The following is a 14,890-nucleotide window of genomic DNA, read 5'->3' on the forward strand; positions in this document are numbered from 1 at the left end:
GCTGCCGTCGCATCATCCAGGTGGATGCTGCACATTGGTGGTGGTGGAGGGGAGTCCCCATTACCTGTAAAGCGCTTTGAGTGGAGTGTCCAGAAAAGCGCTATATAAGTGTAAGCAATTATTATTATTATTATTCATCTCTTTCCATTCATGTTGCTCCTAAATTGTATCTTCCTGTCTTGCCCGGGGTTTCTCTGTTGTTATATTATCATCACAGACCCTTGTTTGGGCTCCGTTCATTAATTTCCCAGCATGCACCTTACGTACAGTACTTTTTTTGTGCAGCTTGTGGTTTTGAATAATACTTCCAATTGTTAGTGTCCAGCGTTAAAATCCACAAGTGAGGACAAGGAGCATACATAGGCTCTATGACTTTCCTCTTGAGGCAAAAAATGGTATTTTTCCTTTCAGGATTGCATTTAATTTTCCAAATGCGCTCCATTCTTTTATGGCTTTCATAGTTAATACACATGGTTTATATTTGGCGACGTTAATTGTTTCTGAAAACCCATAACTGGAAAATTCCATCAATATTATAATACACAAAGGTCTAGTTAGAAACTTAACCCTTTGTCTCGCAATATGAGAAGAGCCATCTCAGAAAATTCTAGAAAATCAAAAAGCTTTCCTCCATAGGTGAGACGTGCCTTTCTGGTTCTGAGGCCAAGCTGCAGTAGATGACTTTGTAAAAACAGTTCCGATTATTACTAGATGTTTCTAGTAAAGATGTTTCTGTTTCTTGTGATCGTGTGTTCGTGGATAAGAGCAGTTGGCCACAAATTGTTTTTATGGCTTCCGCCAATAAGGTTTTAAGTAGTGTTTTTTTCTTCTAAATGTTAGACTATCGCGTTAGGGAACAATAATATAGACAGAATACTTACAACAAACAGCAATACTGCATTGTATTTCTTCACAAAACCTCGTTGGCTATTCCACACTTATGTCTGATGCGTGATGCGGGCGGCACAGTGGCACCATGGCTGGCATTGCTGTCTCGGCGCGCTGAGCCCTGGGTTGCCTCTCACAGTCCAGAGTCATACTGGTAGGTTAATTGGCTTCCAGGAAAAATCGCACCAGGTGTCAGTGTGTGTTTGGGTCTGTGTGCCCAATGATGGACTGGCATCCCATCCAGAGTGTTCCCTACCTTGTGCATGTTGCTTGCTGGGTGAGGCTCCAGCTCTCCTGTGACCCTGAACTGAATGAAGCAGTTAGAAAATGGATGGATAGCTTGCCTTGGATTTCAGTTCACACAGAGGAAAATACCACCATCCTTTCATACTGGTACAGTATGTCTACATTTCCATTTTGACTGGTGTATACAGTTAGAGAGTCTGCCTATTTACTTTGTTAGAAGGCTTGTACAAGGCTACAGAAGGTTTCTAGGAAAGGGATGAACATTTTTTAAACTGGCCTTGTGCAACATTTACGTCATCCTTGTGACCTCGGTATAAATCGGTTATCGCCATCAAATGTAACTAAATTTATCTCACGCCAAGACAATCAGCATTGTTGTCTCATAAGGAATTAGTTCAGATAATCTGATTAGTGAGTCTAAGAATTTGTCTTGGCTCCCGACACCTTTGTATCAGTTGGGCCAGGCCTGTCTAAATGCAATAAAACAGCACATGGGAAATGGGCAAAAAATGTACTTTACAGTATATCGCGATGACACATATTATCCTATTATGAGCAAAAAACGAAAACACAGCACTTTCTGTTTGATCCAGCAAATATTATCTTTCAATTTGCTTGGTAAAAGGATCAACCCTAACATCAAAAGCAAGAGTGCCCTCTATTGATTGACAAGGTTTATTTAATTTGTTAAATAAAATTGGATGATTTTGATCAGAATATATATTTCTGCACAGCGCGTACGTACACATTAAATACGTACAGTACTGTGGGTACACATGCAAATCAATAAGAATGTACTTTAAAGGAATACAGTCCTTTTCTGTGAGAGTAATAATATTCGATTGTTAAGATTACAACGAATCTTTAGGGCAATTCTGAAGTAAAATATTTTAACCGGAAAGTTTACAAGATTATGAAAAAAAACATTAAATACATGACCAGCTATTCTTTCTTACATTAACCATTCTTTCCGATTGGCATTGGGTATATGGTTTTGGGATTCACCCATTAATGGTTTGTTAAGACATCATGGGTAACGGTTCCGAAATCAGGTTTTGGCGGTCTCTCCTCTCAATGTTGATGTTCCCGCCTCAATGAACACCATAAAATACCACCATGAAGGTGTTTTATGAAAGGGTTGTGATCTCAACATCAGCTGAATAGTAAACGCTAATGGTAGTTTTGACATATTGTGCACACAGGTAAAGAGTTCTTGGGAAACTCGGGAAGATCTAATAACAAGGTACCTGTATGAGACTTTTAAAACAGTGAATGGTCGATATTTACCGAAAAGTAATTCAATAAAAGCACAGTTTAAAGCTTGTCCACGAGGTGGCGGTATAACACAATTTTCCAATGTGCGAGTTTGTTGCGAATATACTGAAGTATATTATTACACGCACAGTTGTGATTAAATTTTTTTTAAGTCAAAATCACATAAGAAGGGTTACTAATGAAAGGCGACCATGTGGGCTGTTAACAGTTCATCGATTGCAGTCTCCAACAGCCATCCCTTCCTTGAAAGTTTCTGCCTCGCCAGGAATGTACAAATCATTTCAGAAAATATGCTGCATTTTCAAAGCATTAAAAACAGAAGACGATATATCACATTCTGTACGTTCAAAACCAAGCTCTAATAATATAATTCCCTCAAAATCAATACCAAGGCGACTATGTTAACAGTGCTCCTGATATAAAAAATAGCTTAGATATTTAAACACCCTTAAAATATGCTTGAAAACAATATCTTATCACATTTACGATTTAGGAATGAGACAGGCAGCTCCGGTTGTCAGGGAAAGAAACCTGGAGGTTTTACTTAAGCAGACGAGAAATGTTACAAATTAGAAATTGACCTAACACGCTGCAGTCCCAGAGGAGTGAAAATGCCAATTTCTAATTTAGATATTACTGACCTGGTTAGGCAGCAGATAGTTTTCAGTGTGTTTAACATTTGAGAAGTGCTAATCATTGCTCGTATTTATGCAACACTATGGGAAGAAGCCCACTTATACCTGGGTGGCAAGAGGCAGCTGTTCTGTGCCAGCTGTGCATCAGATCAAGGGGGGAGGGGAGAGATCACTTCCCCCCTTGAATTAAAGAGGGTGTTTCTGGTGGCCAATCTGTGCAAGCCCAAAGTGGAATTTTTCCAGGACACTGGGGTCAAGTAGAGAAGGGACAGACTGCCAAAACCAGTTTTACGTCTCATCTACAAGAGAAAACCTCATTCAGCAGCGTCTCCTCTTACCATACTGTGGCATCAGACTGGAAATTCTGGTCCAGATGGACGATCCCCACCTACCGGCCCACTAATATCACTCAAGGCAGCAATCCATCAAATGGGTTGAATGGCCTTCTTGTGTGTTACGTTTCTGTTGTTTTTAAGTTCTAATGTGTTTTTTCTTCAGGGTTTCCAATTCTGATTTTCCAGCTGTATTTTTTATATCTGTAATTATTCTATTTTGTGATCTTTTTATTCAGCATCGATAGATAGATAAGACTTTATTGATCCCAAAGGGAAATTGATGTAAGACTATAGCAGCACTGCTCAGTTTATCTGACATTATGATGCCTGAAATTAGAAACCTGGGTTTTATTAACAATCTCAGAGTTTCTGTAGAGGTGTCTCTAGAGTGTCATTTCTAAATGAACTCAATTAATCGCCTGTTTGCAGTACGTCTTCTTGGTGGCTGAGATTAAAGAGTTGGTTCATGGCTTTGTGCTGTTCAGAACTGATAATTGCAAATTGCTGGTGCTTCTGTGAATGAACTCAAGAGGCTACAGTATAGCTTAGATGCCTTGGTGTTAAACTAAATGTGAACATACAGTATACTGTAGCATCTGTCCTGGCATCACTACTGAATGTCCTGATACTTTTCTGTTTCAAAGAATTGCTACGTAGTTACGTATATTCAAGAAACTTTACGACATATTACCTTAATTCCCGTGGCCTCCTAAAACTATGCTTCAACGGGGGCAGCAGCACGTTCTAGCGCCTCAAAATCTGTTAACCTTTGCAAATCACACCTTATCCCTTATAATGGTCCATGTTTCAATACTTAAATGTCAGAATACTTCACACATGTACGACGATATGTCCCAAAATAACAATCCGAAAAATGTTTGGCCCTGTTGGGTGAAACCCTGGCACGGCTGCAACTCCGTGTGGATTCAGCAGATGTCACTTGAGTCATCGTTACCGCTACCGTTTCCTACTCTTTCCACTGTGCTGTCCCACGCAAAGGCGCGTGTAATTTTTCCTGCTGGGTTTTGTGGAAGCCGATTCTAAGTTGCATTTCGCTGCGAGCTGGGCTGCGGAGGGTCTCTGAGCGGGAACTTCATGCTTGCGAGAAATACTGTGGCTGCCTTTGCGGGGAAATCGTTTGCCGGCGACGTGTCCGTGATTCTGCTGGTGAGTAGGGATTTACTGTAGGAAGTGATCTTTTCGTGAGGGTTTTTACTTTTAAAAAACCGCTGGAGTTTTTTCCGTGTACTGCTCGTGAATGCTTTGACAACTACAGACGAACTTCGTAACATGTTCATGGTGCAAGCTTTGTTACACAATGATTACTCCGTGACAGTGAGCTTCAGAAAGGGTTTAAGCTGACATTTTACATTGCCTTTTTTTAAACGAAAACGTTTCGATATACGTAACGGACACTACTTTTATAGGTTTTATTGGCAGATGCAGTATATTGTTGTGATCCTCGGCGTGGTTTGTCGGTTTAGTATGTCGGGAATTAAGTGCGCTTTTATGTGGTACTTTCATTTTAGTAGTTATTTTTTTAAGTCTCAGGTGTAAAACCTTCAGAGCGATTTTGAAACGAAGTAAATGTTCAATTCTGTTTGGAACTACGTACTTGTTAAATAACACCGGGCACCTCGGTTAGACACCGTTCACAAACTGAAAATTCATAATTGGACTATAGTTTGTTGTTAGGGATTATTCACACAAGTGATTGTTTTTTCCTTCTAAATCTCTTCAGTAGATCTAAATAATAGTTGTCGCCACAGAGGAATGAAAGTTTAAGCAAACTAATTCCAGGCCAATGGCACAGACCAAGGAAGACTGCGTGCACACCAGGATTACGAAACAACTCGTGGGCAATGGATAAATCGTTGCTTTCTGTTTTTCATTTTGATATTAAAGGGGTTTCCAGTATGTCCGCAACTAAGTCCTGACTTGTTTAGAAGAAAACACAGACTTTTTATAGTCTCATTTGTTTTCTGCTGCTTTTCAAGGCGTTAAAAACACAACGGAACAGCAGTCTTGAGTCTCGGATGAATTGATACTTGCATTGATAATCGCTTTTTGAAATGTTTTAAAACTTCGACGCCGGTATCCTGGAGAAAGGATTTTTTTTAGGTACAATAAAGTCCTGAAGTGTTTTTATTAATCAGTGTACGTTCTCAATGAAGTTACGTTTTCATGTTTCTGATTGGCTCAGATGAGAAACATAATTAAATATGGATTGATAAGCACACAGCTAGATGTTGATTTTGGAAATTACCGATCATGTAATCTGGGAATCCTGCCCATCATTTGTCCTTATTTAACATATCCTTTGCACATGACGGTACTTTTAACAGCGCTTGTCAGATCAGATGTGCTTTCCTGCTAGTGCCTTTTAGTTTCCCGTAAAAGCAAAAGATAAAACTGATGGACTGAAGCTGGTGGTTTCTTTTCCAAGAGTAGCTCTCGGCATAATGTGCAATTTTAATGACATCAGAGGGAATATACTGTACTACTGCTATCATTAAGCAATGAACAACATGGTTACTTCTTGTGCACAAAACACATCTCAAGAACTTATGGTTTTCTAGTGGTGCTGGCTACAGTACATATCATATCATGTGTGACTCTTAACAACTCAACCGAAACCTTTATGTATTTTGAAGGTGAATTGTTTACTGCATGTGAACATTTAATGGTAAACCCATGACACGGAAGAAAGAATTCTGTTTTTAATTACATTGTCATTGCTTCTGGCGAGCTAGCAGTTGGTCCCTTAACGTTTCTCATTCTTTATCAAAAGGAAGTTTTCTACTTTACTGTCCAGGATATTATTTATGATAGACATTGAGGATATTCTGATATTTGTACTTATTGTCCAGTCGCTCAGTGTGTGATTTACAGTGTATAATTACATTATCTCATAAGCTGTACTGAAGAACATTTTGTGAGGCTGGCTTTGAAAGTCATTACTAGTCAGTAAAAATAAAAATGTTTTGAAATAGGAGTGTTTTAATCATCAGCTGGTCTAGGTCAGGAAACAGGTGTCTGTGTTTCCATAGACCTCAGGAAGCGATGTTTCTGGAAATCTTTTTCCCTGCTGAATTTTATGGACAGTAGGTTTCTTAGAAGTATGAATTGCTGCTTTTGAAAGGGCAAGTGCATTACAGCAGGATGTCATGCAGGCGCAATTCAAAGACAGAAAAAAAAAACTTTATTTTGATTAATGTGTACCCCCACAATTTCAGCTGGATAGGGAGAAACGTTAATAGAGTAGTGCCTATCCGTACAAGAGCAGAAATATACTCCTCAGCCTCAGTCTTCTAGATCAGATCAAACAAGGGGCTGATTTATTCAAGGTTCCCACCTGTGGGAGATATCAGCTGCCCAGTTATCATTTTCACCTGTTACCATTCACAGCACTTTTTTTTACTCTATGGGACAGCGTGATTAATAAACAGCAAGACCGAGCTGATTTCTGAATCTGCTCCTATTTACTTGTTTCTTGCCTCTTGGACAGCCTCTCTTGACAGCTGGAGAGCAGGCAGAAAGCTTTGTAAAAGCTGGGGGAAAAGGACACTTTCCTCCAATGTGTGTGAGTATGGTCAATCCGCACACTGCAGGTACCACTGTGGAGAGTTACTGCAGCACCACCTGGAAGAGTGACTCAGCTCAGCTCACTTGTGCTCCTTAGGTCACTGGTGTTGTTGTGGCATCATATACCCAAGCCTCCCAAGTCCAAGTCATTTGGGATTGAAGTTATTAGTGAACTGTACTTCTCAACCCTAACTTCCTTGGATTCGAATTCCACCCTTTGTGCTATATACCTAAGCATTTTTTTTTGCTTTTTAATTGCTTTCCCACGTCTGTCTGCATGAGGATATAGAAGAATCAGCTTAAATGCCCAGATTTATTTTGTGTGTGTAAAGTTCTGCAGCTCGGAAGTACCCCGTGTGACTTGCATAGTGTAGTTTCTCATTTCAGTGGGGACCACTTTGTGCTTATCAATGTTGAATTTTATTTCCCACCTGACAGCCCATCCTTGGTATTGGCTAAATATATTTGTAGATCCCCGGTTGCTGTTCCTGTGTTTGACCTTCCCCCTGCAACGTCTAGTATCATCTGCAGATTTGATTAGTTTGCTGACCACACCAGAATGAATGTTAACAAACATATCCTGTCTGTTACACATTGTAAAACATGGTCATTGTGGGCTACTTTGAAATTAGCTGTGTGATCCTTGCTATAGCATGTGCAAGAGATAATCAGAAATTGCATCACACAATAAACTACTGTTAATCTCCTTAACAGACCTTAGTGGTTTGTAGATATAAGATTTAACAACACAAAAGAATCCATTCTCATTTAAAAAGTTTATGCGTTGTTATCGCTGTGCTTTATAAATCCTAAATTAGAAATGTTATATAAACACACTTAAACTATAATCTACTGATCATTTTATGAACAGACGGAATGCTTTGTAAAAGGTTTTAAGCCAGACTTTGGTCATCACTCAGCATGTTGCTAATGTTTAGGATATTCAGTGCAAATGATTGCTAGTGTACAACAAATCCTGTATGATCCTACGCTGTGGTTACGATATCATCTGTAGTATTAGAGACCAATCCCAATATTGTAATATAGGGCACATTCAAAATAATCCTCAGTAATGTTTTAATTTCCTGTCTTCTTGTTGGAATCTATACTTTCGGTGACAGTTTTGACAAAATCACAGTTTTGTATGCTGTGTAGGTGCCTTTTCTTGCTGTTTATGAAGTGTTATGAAGAGAAACATTGTCACTGGTCATTGTTTTCCATTCTGAAGCAGAAACATGTAAAGAGAAAAAGCATCTGGTAATGTTCCTGTCCTGTACAAATTCTTGCATAAGTTAAAGGTGGACTGAAAGGCATTATAAGAAAATTATCATTTTTAATTAGTAACCACAAACAGTCCAGTGCCAAAGATGTTTTATTAAACAGATGTTTTGTTTTTTTTATATCCAAAGGCCTATATCTTTCGTTCTGTATTTCTGGCTTTCAAAAGATGTTCCCCTTTTGTCTTCATGCTTGCATGTCAGGATTTTTGTGTTGATGAGGTGTCAGGAAGTGTTAATGGGTTTCTTAGTTACTCAGCTGTTCAGTTTGGGAAATTTACTGCTACTGACATGAAATCTTTAATTAGTGCATTAAAAGCAGGATTGGCAAAGAACAATTGATTGCTGTCTGCTAAATTTGTCAGTGAGGTTTCATGATAGGGAAGCAGATAGCACTGCTGCTTCACAGATCTTCGGTTCCAGGTTTGATTCCAGACTGTGGTGCCTTTTGTGTAGAATTAGGTATTTCTTCCCCGTCTAAAGAGGTTTCCTCCAGGTGCTCCAGTTATCTTCCTACATTCCAAAGACATGCTTGCTAGGTTAAACGTTGTCTCGAAATTTCCCTTTATGTTTCGTCTATGCATGTGTGCACTGTAAAAAACTGCTGTGCCGTCCAGGGTGCAGTCTTGCATTGTGGGACAGATGTGTACTGTATGTGAATATGTACATGCTTGTGTTTGTGAATGTCTGTGTTTACAGGAGCTTGTTGTTTTCTTTAAATGGGTGTTCCAGGACGAGATATCAATGTTTTTTTCTCCGTGTTTGAACAGACTTAACTACAGAGCGGCTCATAAGCACATTTTACTCTATCCAACTGGGAGGATTATAATTCCCCCTTTATTATTTTGTGTGCAGAAGCTTGGTGTGTAAGACATACAGTATAAAGAGATGGTGTTGCAGGATATCAGTTTGGACTGTTATACAATTTCTTAAGATAGAGGTTCATATTCTGAAGATTCAGTAGTTCTTCTGTTCAGCCTTTGCCTAAAATTGTCAAGTTTGAAAATAATAGCACTAACATGTAGATGCTCTCTTTGTCAAGTGATACAAACTCTACATCATTCTTATCAATGCTGTGTTTTGTGCTTGTGGCATTAGTTTGTGGAATTAGAATGAAACATCTTATGCAATTTCTTATTTTATTTGGTCTGCTGGGAATGGTCTAGTTTTAGGAAATGAAAAAGTAAAAGTTGTGTTGTCCCAGTTTTTCCTGTGTGTTGTCTGGCCCTTAGGAACATTGATTGGGAAAAGCTGGGGTCCTGGAGTTCTGTAATCAAGGGTTTGAATTTGGATCATGGCCACAGGTGGCTGCGACTTGGATTCCTCCAGCTTTGGCACATAATTGGCATAATCGGCTTAGCGCTGCCAAGTTTTGGAGTGGTGTTAGGCAGTGACCACTGGAGCCTCCCAGGCTCTTACAGGCATGCCTCTCCTCCAATCAGGGCATGGTACCCATGATGTGTCAAGAGATGAGTGGCTGAGAGTTGGGCGGGTCTGAGGCCTGCATTCCCTCATTCTCCCGTGTGTGGTCTCAGGGTCTGTACCTATGAGCAGGGAGGTTAAAAATCATACAATCATACAATCATACAAAATCATACATGGTGATTTAAAATTGGGTGGGCACACCAAAAATCATCAGCCTGTCTAGAAAATATAATTACCACAATCCCAATTCAAAGTATTACACTGACTGCTTGTAGTATTTGTCATTAATATTAATATTTGTAATTAAAGGTAATGACTTGTTCTTCAGTATGCCTTATTTTCACTTTTGTAAAGTACTGTCCCTGTAATGCCAGGCTGCAATCCTTTATACTGTAAATTATCCTGATTCACATAGAAATGTCATACCCCTTATTAAGCATTTTCCAGATTTGAATAAATATATTTGAAGCTAATTTAAATATCTGTATGTGAAATAGTGGGCATCTGAATGAATGTGTATAATTACACACATAGTGCTGTGCTGAATGGCTGAAGGACAAGCATGTTTTAATTTATAGTTTACATAGTTGATCTTAAAGTGAACTCATAGTTTGGCTATAGAAAATTTAGACTTATTTGTTTGAAAAATAAGAGAAACTTATTTGTTTCTCAGTGTTTTTTAAACTGAAAAACTTAATAAACCTAAGGCATCATCTGTTTTTTCTTTAAAGTCTTCTGGGGAGAAGATTACCTCAGCCGTACATTTTTCAACTTAATCATTTAAGAGATTTACTAAAAAAAAAACACTTATTTGAATTTTACAGTCTATTATGAAACAGATTAAGCAGGTACTGTGGCTGCACGAATAAACAGGTACTAACATCCCTATAATCCCTATAATGTATGTTGTAAAATGACAGGTTTGAACACAGAAATAATGTGCATTTAAGGTATAGCTGTTTGCTACGAGGGTATTGACCTGCAAAGCTGTCTCTTAAGGAGACTATGTCTCATTAGTTTGAGGCAGTGGAGCCTCATACTGTCCTGTAGCTCTGCATGCCATAACACATTTGTAGTTGGGTGGACAACCGAGGTGCCTGTAATACTTTATAGCACTGATGCCTGAGGCCAGAGAGATCATTTCCTCTTTATTCATTCCTCACTTTTGTTCCTGCTTGGCTGAGCAATGTTACTTTTTTGTCCATAGAAGCATCGTTATGACACCAAAGCAAAATAATCGCACGAGCTCATCGGTTAGACTAGCCCTGAAAAAAAGTTTTTTAAAGAACTTCCAACCTCAAAAGTGTGTAATATATTAATGTGGCTCAGCTGTCTGCAAAAAAGTTTAAAGAGCTTTCCTAATGATAATTCACCACCACGTTAGCTGCCCGGTCTGCAACACGCACGCGCACTCGAGCAGTATTTTGTGCGCATGCGCATATCATGCGCAAAGCATAAACATACAGTATATATCGAACATTTATCGAACGTTTGTCAAAATTATATAGAGGAAAATTATATCGCGATAATTATCGTTATCGAATTATCGCCCAATCTCAGGTGACCAACGCAGTATCGGAACAGGAGTTTTCAGACCTTGCAGACAATTTTCACAACTTGGGCTCCTAATTGGACAACTGAAATCTCTTGGGTACTGAGCACAGAAGGGCCTTGAGTTCAATTTCATTTTCTTTCATGAGTGGGAGTAGTTCGTTTCCCTATTAAATCCAAAGTTTATCATTGCATTTGGATGCATTTCTTCTTTTAGCATCAGAATAGAGTGTGAGCTTTCGTGTGGAAAATTGTCTTCTTAACATCAATCTTATTTTTGTATAATTCTAAGTGAGTTGATCAATGTAATTCACTATCGTGAAGGCAGGGAGCAGTATTTGGGACTCAGGAACGTACTCCAGTTGTAGACTGTTTAGTAGTCTGTAATTGTTAGTTTGTGTGTTTTTGTTTAATAACATCTTGACTTACAGAGTATTGCGTGTTTGTTTCTCAACCACCAAATTCCCAGGAAATTAAATAAGTCAAGTGACCTCTCTTGGTATTCCATGGCATGTGAGGATGGTTTATTATTAAACACTCATAGTTTGCCTGGATTCAAAGTGGTGATAGGTCTTAATACTTTAAAGTTTATTTGTTAAACATTTCATTTTCAGAGCTCTCAGAATACCGGTATAAGCTCTTCTCACGTTCTTTTTAAAACGTCTGTGAAAACCGTCCGAACACTCTTGGCGAAATAACTTGCCTTTTTCCTGTTTCTGTCTGCTCCCTTTAGAAGAACATGATTTCATTTACAAAATGGGTTTTAAGTATGTTATAAAACAACATAGTCATACTTCTTCCTTCACATTAATTCATTCTCTAAAAATCTTAACTGCTACTTAGGCTAAGTAGGACAAATGAGATTTCTGAAAGATATTGGTGTTACATCTTAACAAACTATATTATGGCTGAGGTCTGACCTTTTTTAAGAAAAATGTTTAAAAATGCTAAAAATCTCTGTTAAATAACAGAAGGTGATCATTTCTGTCAGCAACTGGATGATGGGTGAGCACTGGCACGTGGCTTCCAGAAACACTTGACACGAGTTCCACTGACCTGGCAGCGAACTGTTTCAGTGCCCTGCCGCGACGGGTACTCAGGCCTTATGTTCGGAGAAAATTTTAAGCCTTTCAGGAGGAAGAATGTGTTCCAGCTTGTCCTGTAATTTCCTTTTGAACTGTAGGAAAAACATCTTATACTGTGTCATTTATAAGGCACTGTATTTTGTGATAGGAATAAGGAATAAGGTAAGTTATTTTGCCAAGAGTGTCATTATACAAGTTGCAGCAGTTGTTTTAAAAACAGAACACGAGAAAACTTTTTTACTGGTATTCTGAGAGCTGCGAAAAAAAAATGTTTTATAACCTTTGAATGACCTTCTTGGGAGATGTGAACATCATCAGATTTCACACTTATTACTGCATATACAGTATATGTACTGGCATACCTCATGGGGCTACTTCTATTAATTCAATTCAAAAATAAATTATTCATCCCCCAGGCATCAGAGCTTATTGGTTAGCAGCTAATGTTTCCATTTTCCTAGCCTTAAAGGAAGATCTTCCAAAGTATAATTTTCACACTTCTTTGCTCTCAAGAAATTTGCAAGTGCCACAGCATTTCACAAGAACTGTGAACTGGTCTCTTCTTTGTCATACCAGAATCTTTCAATTAACAAGTAATAGGTTTATTCCATGCTGAAAAAAAGAAGAAAGAGAACAAAACGTTTCGGCCGTGGAGCCTTCTTCAGGCTCAATTAACTACAGTATATGCTGCTACAAAGCTGCTGTAAACGTTTAAGCTTAAATTCGATTTTTCATATTTGACCCTTTAAAGTCAAATTAATTGATAAATCTAAATAAAAAATCACCACTTCCTGATGCATTTGTTCAGCTACAGTAGGTGAAATATATTAGCATTTCAGTGTACCATATCACACGATCAAAAGTTTTAGGGTAAGGAAATAAGGTGAGCAGGGAGTCACCAGAATGGAATTTGTGGTTTTGGTTTCATGGTCTGTTTACAGTGTGAGCTCAAAGATTACAAAGTTAAACATTTACTTGACAACTGACTTCTGTTTTGGATTTTTGTGGAAGGATCTTTCTAAAGGTTACAATCAGAGATTTCTTGTGACTTGTTCAGATTTTTTTATATTTTAATCATTTAATTATTCTAACCACAGGAGGCAACCTAACTACTGCTTGAAAATAATTTGCAGATTATTTTCCTTGTTCAAGATGAAAATCTGGTTGCTGTCGGAATATTTCCATCAGTGGGATTGTGTGATTCCAGCCCTTTCTTCTGGAGAGCAGTGCCCTTTGTGGAAAGGCTTCATGTGATACTTATGCAATATCTAAGAGGTCAGAGTGTCCGGGGTTACGTTCAGCTTATTTTACTGACACGGTGTGGAAACTGAATGGTTAAACACACTACCAAACAAAAGCAATAATTCTTTGTTAAGAGAATACAAAATATACTAATTTCCTTGAGCTTAGCTTGGTGCTCTTGTTATTGCTTAGGTTAGTAGGTTAGTAGAATATGCCTAGTAAATACAGTTGTGATGCTGTGTTGTTTTTGAGAGGAAGAGGCAGTGGATTTAGAGTACGTTTGATGCCTTAGCCCCTCATTTCTCCGTCCAGCTACAAGTCCCCGGTGGACAGCTGTCGACATGAGAAAGACACGGCGCACTGCGACACGGCTGGGCACTGTGGTTGTCAGTCTCCAGCACAGAGGCCCAGAGCTGGCTGGTCATGGAGTCTTAATTGCCATTTTCACCCCTGAGTGACTGCTCAAAGACAGGGCCGAAGCACAGTGGAAGGGCCCTCATGGTCAGTTCAGCCATTTTCCCATGCTCTGCTAGTTCTGGGGGCGGATGAAAGGTACTGCATACATACATATATCTATCAAAGAAATTCCTCCAGAACATTTCTGTGAATCCTATATGAAATAAATACAGAAGGGTCGGTACTACATAAAGTCTTTGAACCTGACTCTTTGGGCACTGGAAACATTGGAATCCTGTGGTGCGAATGTATTCTTGGCCTAAGCAGCCGCTGAGTCCTGGGCTTCTCGGCAGCTGGCACACAGGACTTCAGACAGACGCACTCTAGGGAACTGGGCTTTCAAGACATGCTCGCTGCTGACAGACACGATTAGTGCGAGGCTTGAAGTGGTTTGTAGTCTCAAATTCCTTTTGGTTTACAAGAATACCCTGTGGTGAGTATGTATTTTAGGACTTTGCTCTCTTCTTTGTTTTTTTTTTAATGTCAGAAGGAAAGCTGCATGCTACCAGTGTCGGTATACATTTGCTGGATTGTAGACTCTCAGGTTGAAGTTAACAGAAATGCGTAAGCTGTGAAAAATGGGTTTCTTGAGTTCTTCTTCTTCTCCAGCCCATGGTTTGTTTTCTCCATGACCTAGAAGGGCGTCTTAAGGTAATCTCCAATATGGAATATCTTCCACTTGTTAAGGAAGAGATTTTGTCATGAAAAATGTGGAATTGCTGGATATGGGTCAAACTATGTGGTCATTCTGATTTCTATTTATTTTAAAATATGCACATTTTATTTCTTGGTAATATTTACTGTTGAGTAAGCTATAATCTTCTTGTAAAATATGGAGAGGTCTCCCTTCATGCAGGGCAGGTCCTGAGCAGGTTGACCATCAGTACACA

The 14,890-nt window shown here is 38.9% G+C and overlaps 1 protein-coding gene across 1 annotated transcript in view; it reads left to right on the forward strand.

The window, feature by feature from the left end:
- The first annotated feature begins 4,429 nt into the window (after positions 1-4,429).
- LOC148837412 (MOB kinase activator 3B) overlaps positions 4,430-14,890 on the forward strand; it is a 51,975-nt gene continuing 41,514 nt past the window's right edge. The window contains exon 1 of the mRNA XM_088912215.1: positions 4,430-4,546. The gene's annotated coding sequence lies outside the window, so the exon portion shown is untranslated. The remainder of the gene's footprint in view (positions 4,547-14,890) is intronic.

The sequence above is a fragment of the Atractosteus spatula genome, chromosome 3 (assembly GCF_055471065.1).
Source record: "Atractosteus spatula isolate fAtrSpa1 chromosome 3, fAtrSpa1.hap1, whole genome shotgun sequence".
NCBI classification, from domain to species: Eukaryota; Metazoa; Chordata; class Actinopteri; order Semionotiformes; family Lepisosteidae; genus Atractosteus; species Atractosteus spatula.